This window comes from Hylobates moloch, unplaced genomic scaffold, assembly GCF_009828535.3.
Source record: "Hylobates moloch isolate HMO894 unplaced genomic scaffold, HMol_V3 SCAFFOLD_9, whole genome shotgun sequence".
In the NCBI taxonomy this organism is placed as follows: domain Eukaryota; kingdom Metazoa; phylum Chordata; class Mammalia; order Primates; family Hylobatidae; genus Hylobates; species Hylobates moloch.
The window spans coordinates 30,348,844-30,356,518 of NW_026652284.1; positions in this window are offsets into that span (position 1 = coordinate 30,348,844).

Consider the following 7,675-nt stretch of genomic DNA (forward strand, 5'->3'; position numbering starts at 1 on the left):
ATATATATATATATATATATATAATTGCATATGTGTGTATACAAAAACATATATACAAATTTATGAATAGGTTGTCTCTGAGAAGACATACAAAACCCTGGTAATATGGGTTGAGTTCCTGGGAGGGCAACTAGTTGGCGAAAACTAGGAAACAGAGGTACAGAAAGGCATTACTTTTTCTCTGTCCACTCTTTTGTGATGTCTGAACTTTGTGCACACATTATCTACTGAATTCGTTTAATAAAGAAAAGAACTGGAGACAAAGATAAGAAATGGTACTTATTTGTAATGAGTTTCTTAAACTGACAATAAAGGGAAAGGCAGACTGAGGTGGCAGAGGAGAGACATGTGTTGGAGAGTGAGACTGGAAGCTCTAGGTGCTGGCATGCCCACCCTCACAGCCCTGGGGCCTTGGGCAAGTGAAGCCTTTCTCATTGGCTTCTGTAGTGTGTATTCCCTGCCCTGGGCAGTGCAGACGGTCCCTGCAGAGACAGATCATGAAAGCATTAAGTAGTTTATCCGCATATACTAAATGCCAAAGTGATTTCAAAGTTTAAGTTAAAATCTAGTCTATTCTGGCTCGGCATGGTGGCTCACACCTGTACTCTCAGCACTTTGGGAGGCCGAGGCGGGTGGATCACCTGAGGTCGGGAGTTCGAGACCAGCCTGACCAACATGGAGAAATCCCATCTCTACTAAAAATATAAAATTAGCTAGGCATGGTGGTGCATGCCTGTAATCCCAGATACTCAGGGGCTGAGGCAGGAGAATCACTTGAACCTGGGAGGCAGAGGTTGCAGTGAGCTGAGATCGTGCCATTGTACTCCAACCTGGGCAAAAAGAACGAAACTCGTCTCAAAAAACAAAACAAAACAAAAGTCTTGGCTATTCTTTAAGTTTTAGAATTTCGGGCCAGGCACAGTGGTTTATGGCTGAGGCGGGCAGATCAGCCAAGGTCAGGAGTTTGAGACCAGCCCAGGTAACATAGTGAGACCTTGTCTTTATTTTAAATAAAGAATAAGGCTGGGTGTGGTAGCTCATGTCTGTAATCCCAACACTTTGGGGGGCTGAGGCGGGTGGATCACCTGAGGTCAGGAGTTTGAGACCAGCCTGGCCAACATGGTGAAACCCTGTCTCTACTAAAAATACAAAATTAGCCGGGTGTGGTGGCTCATGCCTGTAATCCCAGCTACCTGAGAGTCTGAGGCAGAATTGCTTGAACCTGGGAGGTGGTAGCTCTCAAAGTGGGGTGCCCAACGAGCAGTATCAGCATCACCTGGGAATTTATTAGAAATGTTAAGTCTCCAACCCCAGACTGCTGAATCAGTGACTCTGGGGATGGAGCCAACCATGTGTGTTTTCATAAACCCTCCAGGTGATACATGCTCAAGTTTGAGATTCCCTGAGCTAGAACTATACTGTCCAGCATGGTAGCCATTGGCCAAAGGTGTCTATTGAGCTCTTGAAATGTGGCTAGTTGGAATTTAGACGTGTTGAAAGTGTAAAATATATACCTGATTTTAAAGGTTTAGTGTGGAAAAAGAAAGCACAATGGTTCATTAACAATTTGATTTAGGTTACATGTTACAGTGTTATCTTTGAGATACTGGTGTATATAATATACACTATTAAATTAATTTTACTTGTTAATTTTTAATTTATTATTATTGTTACTTTTTTTTGAGACAGAATCTTGCTCTGTCCCTAGGCTGGAGTGCAGTGGTGTGATCTCGGCTCAATGCAACCTCCACCTCCCGGGTTCAAGCGATTACCCTGCCTCAGCCTCTTGAGTAGCTGGGACGATAGATGTGTGCCTCCATGCCCGGCTAATTTTTTGTATTTTAATAGAGACAGGGTTTTACTATGTTGGGCCAGGATGGTCTCGATCTCCTGACCTCGTGGTCTGTCCGCCTCCACCTCCCAAAGTGCTGGGATTGCAGGCATGAGCCACCGTGCCCGTCCTATATTTCTTTTTGTTTTCTTTCTTTCTTTTTTTTTTTTTTTGAAATGGAGTTTTATTTCAGAGAGTTGGGAAAATACGAGAAATGTGACATCCTCTGACAAATGTTTTACAAAAGAAAGGCATAATAATAATTATTACTATTTTATTTTATTTTTTTGAGACGGAGTTTCACTCTTGTTGCCCAGGCTGGAGTGCAATAGTGTGATCTTGGCTCACCGCAACCTCCACCTCCCGGGTTCAAGTGATTCTCCTGCCTCAGTCTCCCGAGTAGCTGGGATTACAGGCATGTGCCACCACTCCCGGCTACTTTTGTATTTTTAGTAGAGACGGAGTTTCCCCACGTTGGTCAGGCTGGTCTCGAACTCCTGACTTCAGGTGATCCACCCACCTTGGCCTGCCAAAGTGCTGGGATTACAGGCGTGAGCCAACGTGCCTAGCCTTTTTCTTTTTTTTGAGACAGAGTCTTGCTCTGTCGCCCAGACTGGAATGCAGTGGCATGATCTTGGCTCCCAGGTTCCAGGGATTCTTGTGCCTCAGCCTCCCCAGTAGCTGGGATTACATGTGTGCGCCACCACACCCAGCTCATTTTTGTATTTTTAGCAGAGATGGGGTTTTCACCATGTTGGCCAGGCTGGTCTCAAACTCCTGGCCTCAAGCAATCCACCCACCTCGGCCTCCCAAAGTGCTGGGATTACAGGCATGAGCTATCGCACCTGGCCCCAATGTTAAATATTTTTTTTTGAGACGGTGTCTCACTCTGTCACCCAGGCTGGAGTGCAGTGGCGTGATCTTGGCTCACTGCAGCCTCCGCCTCCTGGGTTCAAGCGATTTTCTTGCCTCAGCCTCCCGAGTACCTGGGATTACAGGTACCCACCACCATGTCCGGCTAATTTTTGTATTTTTTGTGGAGGCGGGGTTTCATCATGTTGGCCAGGCTGGCCTCGAACTCCTGACCTCAGATGATCTACCTGCCCTGGCCTCCCAAAGTGCTGGGATTACAGGCATGAGCCACCATGCCTGGCCGATTTTGAATTTTTTAAATGTGGCTATTAGAAAATTTAAAATATTTCTATTGGATAGTGCTGGTCTAGAATATTGAAATATTCTCTCAGTGTTGGAGAACTCCTTTCTAAATTTGAGTTTGGGGAAGAGGTGCTTCTTGTAATATATTTTGTCCATTTCCTGCAGAGCAGGAATCATCATCATCGTCATCGTCATCATCGTCATCGTTGTCATACTCTTTCTTCGGCTGAGAGCAACGTTTGCCTGATATCCTGAATAACAGAGGCCCTTCACGCAAAATTTCCAAATAATGTCACCAAAATAGGACTGTTGCACCAAGTGGCTAGTGCTGGAGAGTGTGTGCTGACTTCGTGGGACTATTATTGTATTTCCATATTCCAACTTGGCTGGTGTTAAAATGTAAGATAAAGAAAAGAAAAGATGATTTAAAAAAGTAGTAGGGACTCTGTGTCTTGAAATAAAATTGCCTCCTTAGTTTGCCCTTGCACCGTTAAGCATCAGTGCCTTATTGATCAGAATTAGGAAGTTAATAAGGTTTGGGCTAATTAATCAGATGGGTAGGGACTGGAACTGCACTGCAAGGCTTAATCAAGTCATCAAAGCTCTCAAGCCAGGAAGAAGGTAATTAAAGGAAAAGGATGCCTGTTATATAGTAACAGGAGACCAGGAGAGGACAAGAGCAAGATAGAGAACCTCCATTTTCTTTTGTACACTTTTCTGATATAAATCAGGCCCAATGACCACAGCACGTTGCTTAGCTTCCTATCAGAGAATTAAGTTGAATGAATTTATAAATCACCTCATTGGGTAATTTATTTGCCCTAGACTAAATGTCAATGAAACTACACTTATTTATATCAAACCTGGGCTTCGCCAGGTTCTGCAGAAATGAGTTCTTGAGGATAACCTGCAGTTATCATGAAAGGTTGCAGCAATTTTGACCTACAAGCAACACATAATTCAGTAGTTGATTATTCAACAGATACTGAGTGCCCCTGCTTTCAAACATTCTATTAGACACAGAACCATGGACCTTATCAACTGTAGAGTTATTTACTCAGGTAAAGTATGCTGCAAGGTGAATGTTGGAGATTCTTGGGAAATGTTTTTTATCCCTGGTGCTCAATCAGTCTGTGCCCACACCCTGCCCCTCCTTAAAATCCTTCACTGTACCATTCTCAAACTCAAGCAGAAAAGAAATAAGGATGATGTAAGGAGGGGAAGATGCGAACGGGAAGAAGAGACATGAAAATAAATGCAGAGATTATTGTGTGACCCAGACATCATTGTGTCTGGATTAGATTCTCTTGGACTGGGGTGATAAACTCAACTCAAAGGAATAGGAGGTATGCTGCTATTCAAACTGGGTCTGACCTCGTAGGTTAATAAGAATATTAGCAAAGCACTGCTGTCTTTTGGGGACTATCTACAAGACCCTAAGAAAAGAGTCCATTGGATTTCTAAACCAGAAAAACCTAGTGTCCTGGCCGGGCGCGGTGGCTCACGCTTGTAATCCCAGCACTTTGGGAGGCCGAGGCGGGCGGATCACCAGGTCAGGAGATCGAGACCACGGTGAAACCCCGTCTCTACTAAAAATACAAAAAAATTAGCCGGGCGTGGTGGCGGGCGCCTGTAGTCCCAGCTACTCGGAGAGGCTGAGGCAGGAGAATGGCGTGAACCCGGGAGGCGGAGCTTGCAGGGAGCCGAGATTGCGCCACTGCACTCCAGCCTGGGCGACAGAGCGAGACTCCGTCTCAAAAAGAAAAAAGAAAAACCTAGTGTCCTTTGTCAAGAGCCTTTTGGTGGAATGGGGGTAGCAGGAGCCATGTTGCAGGCGAAGGGAACACCGCAACCTCATCTGTTTTTTTCTCTTGCGAGTCAGGGTCTCACTGTGTCACCCAGGCTGGAGTGCAGTTGGCGCAATTATAGCTCACTGCAGCTTTAAACTACTGGGGTCAAGCAATCCTCCACCTCAGCCTCCGGAGTAGCCAGGACTACAGGTGCGCACCACCATGCTAGGCTAATTTTTAAATCTATTTCTTGTAGAGATGGGGTCTGGGTTTGTTGCCCAGGCTGATCTCCAGCTCTTGGACTCAAGCAATCTCCTGCCTTGGCCTCTCAAATTGTTGGAATTATAGGCAAGTGCCACCAAGTGAAAGTGCCCAACCTCATCTTTTTTGTCTCCTCCCTTCCTCCCTCTAAACTCTTTCTTCCTCCTTTTCTCTCTTTTACAACTCGCAGAGTCTGTGGGGACAGGTTGAGCTAATTAACATCTGAATGTTCCCTTGTTTTCCTGCCCCCAATCCTTGAGTCTCTCTAGTACTTACTAAATCTTATTAAAAAGTGAAGAGGAAGTATCTTGAAATTAAGTACTCATCTATTCAATGTAATGTATAATACATTCTGAAAATAAATAAAAGGAGTGAAGGGATCCTTAACAGACATTAAAATGTTTTGTGAAACTACAGTAAGTGAAACAGTTTGGTACTGAGGCATGGATACACTAGTCTCCCCTTACCTTGGTTTTGCTTTCCCAGGTTTCAGTTACCCGTGGTCAATTGTAGTCCAAAGATATTAAATGGAAAATTCCAGAAATAATTCAATTCATAAGTTTTAAATTTTGTGCCATTCTGAGTTATGTGATGAAATATTTCGAGGTTCTGCTACATCTTGACTGCACGTGAATTCTCCATTTGTCCAACATCTCCATGCTATAGACGCCATAGAGGCTACCTTCCCCTTGGTCATTTAGTAGTTGTTTGGTTGTTAGTTATCAGATTGTAATACTTGTGTTCAAGTCACCCTTATTTTGCTTCATCATGGCCCCAAACTGCAAGAGTAGTAATGCTGGCAATTCAGATACGTCAAAGCAGAGCTGGAAAGTGCTTCCTTTAAGAATAAGGAAAGGGGCCGGGTGTGGTGGCTCACACCTGTAATCCTAGCACTTTTGGTGGATCACCTGAGGTCCAGAGTTCAAGACCAGCCTGGCCCACATGGTGAAACCCTGTCTACTAATAATACAAAAAAAATTAGCAGGGCATGGTGGGGGGCACCTGTAGTCCCAGCTACTTGGGAGGCTGAGGCAGGAGAATTGCTTGAACCCAGGAGGTGGCGGTTGCAGTGAGCTGCAGAGAGCTGAGATAGCACCATTGCACTCCAGCCTGGGCAACAAGAGCAAAACTCCGTCTCAAAAAAAAAAAAAAAAAGAATGAGGAAAGGAAAACCAAAAAATATGCTGAGGTTGCTAAGGTCTACAGTAAGAGCAAATCATCATCATCTTCTTTTTCTCCTTCTTCTTCTTCTCCTTCTCCTTCTCCTTCTTCTTCTTTTTTGAGACAGGGTCTTGCTTTGTCACCCAGGCTGAAGGGCAGTAGTGTGATCCCAGCTCACGACAGCCCTGACCTCCTGGGCTCAAGCGATTCTCCTGCCTCATCCTCTCGGGGAGCTGGGACTACAGGTGTGCACCACCACGGCTGGCTAATTTTGTAATTTTTGTAGAAGGGGTTTCAAACAATTCTCTAACCCTCTGAGTTGGTTGGGTTGGTGCAGCACAGTGTTCAATGAGGAGTCAACAATGGAGAAAACTCTAACACAGGGAGAAAATGGTTTTGTTGGAGGTTGATCATAAACATTAAATACAAATCTTTGATATTCTGGCCTCTAACCTCATGAAGGGCATTCATAATTGATCACACAGGGTTGCTAAATCTTAGTATTATAGTAAAGTTTCCATTTAGATTAAATTTTAAGTTTTTTTAATTGATAAAGCAATAAAATTACATGCTGATTATTTTCAACTTTTTTGGCAATAATTTCAAACTTGGAGAAAAATGTCAAGAAAAGTACAAAGAACTAGGCCGGGTGTGGTGGCTCGCACCTGCAATCCCAGCACTTTGGGAGGCCGAGGCGGGCAGATCACCTGAGATCAGGAGTTCGAGACTAGCCTGACCAATATGGTGAAACCGTGTCTATAACTAAAAATACAAAAATTAGCCAGGCATGGTGGCAGGTGCCTGTAGCCCCAATTACTCGGAAGGCTGAGGCAGAAGAATCGCTTGAACCCGGGAGGTGGAGGTTACAGTGAGCCGAGATCGTGCCACTGCACTCTGGCCTGGGTGAGACAGCGAGACTCCATCTCAAAAAAAGAAAAAAAAAAAAGAAAATTAAAAAAAAAAGAAAAAAAGAAAAGTACAAAGAACTTCCATATGCCCTTGAACAATAAGATTCACCAACTTGTAAAAAAACAATTCACTAATCACTTAAAATTTATTTTTCTTCCACACATTTTTATTAGAAATGGTGCTTGCTAGTTAGCATACGATATCTAATGCTATTTAATGTAGCACAATATCTATTATCTTTTTTATGTTAATTTTTTCATGGCTGTTCATAATGAGGACCTCTTTGTCCAAGAATTCTAACACCTGGAAATTTTGAGAATTATTGCCCCCAAGGTGTGCTCTGGTGGAAATTTCACAAGACATGAGCAGGGGGCTTGCTTGAACCTGGGAGGCAAATGTTGCAGTGAGCCAAGATTACACCACTGTACTCCAGCCTGGGCGACAGAGTGAGACCCTGTCTCGAAAAAAAAAGAAGAAGAAGCAGGATCTTTTTCAGGACCTTCAACCTTGTGTGTTTTTTCATTTATTTATTTATTTATTTATTTTTGAGACGGAGTCTCGCTCTGTC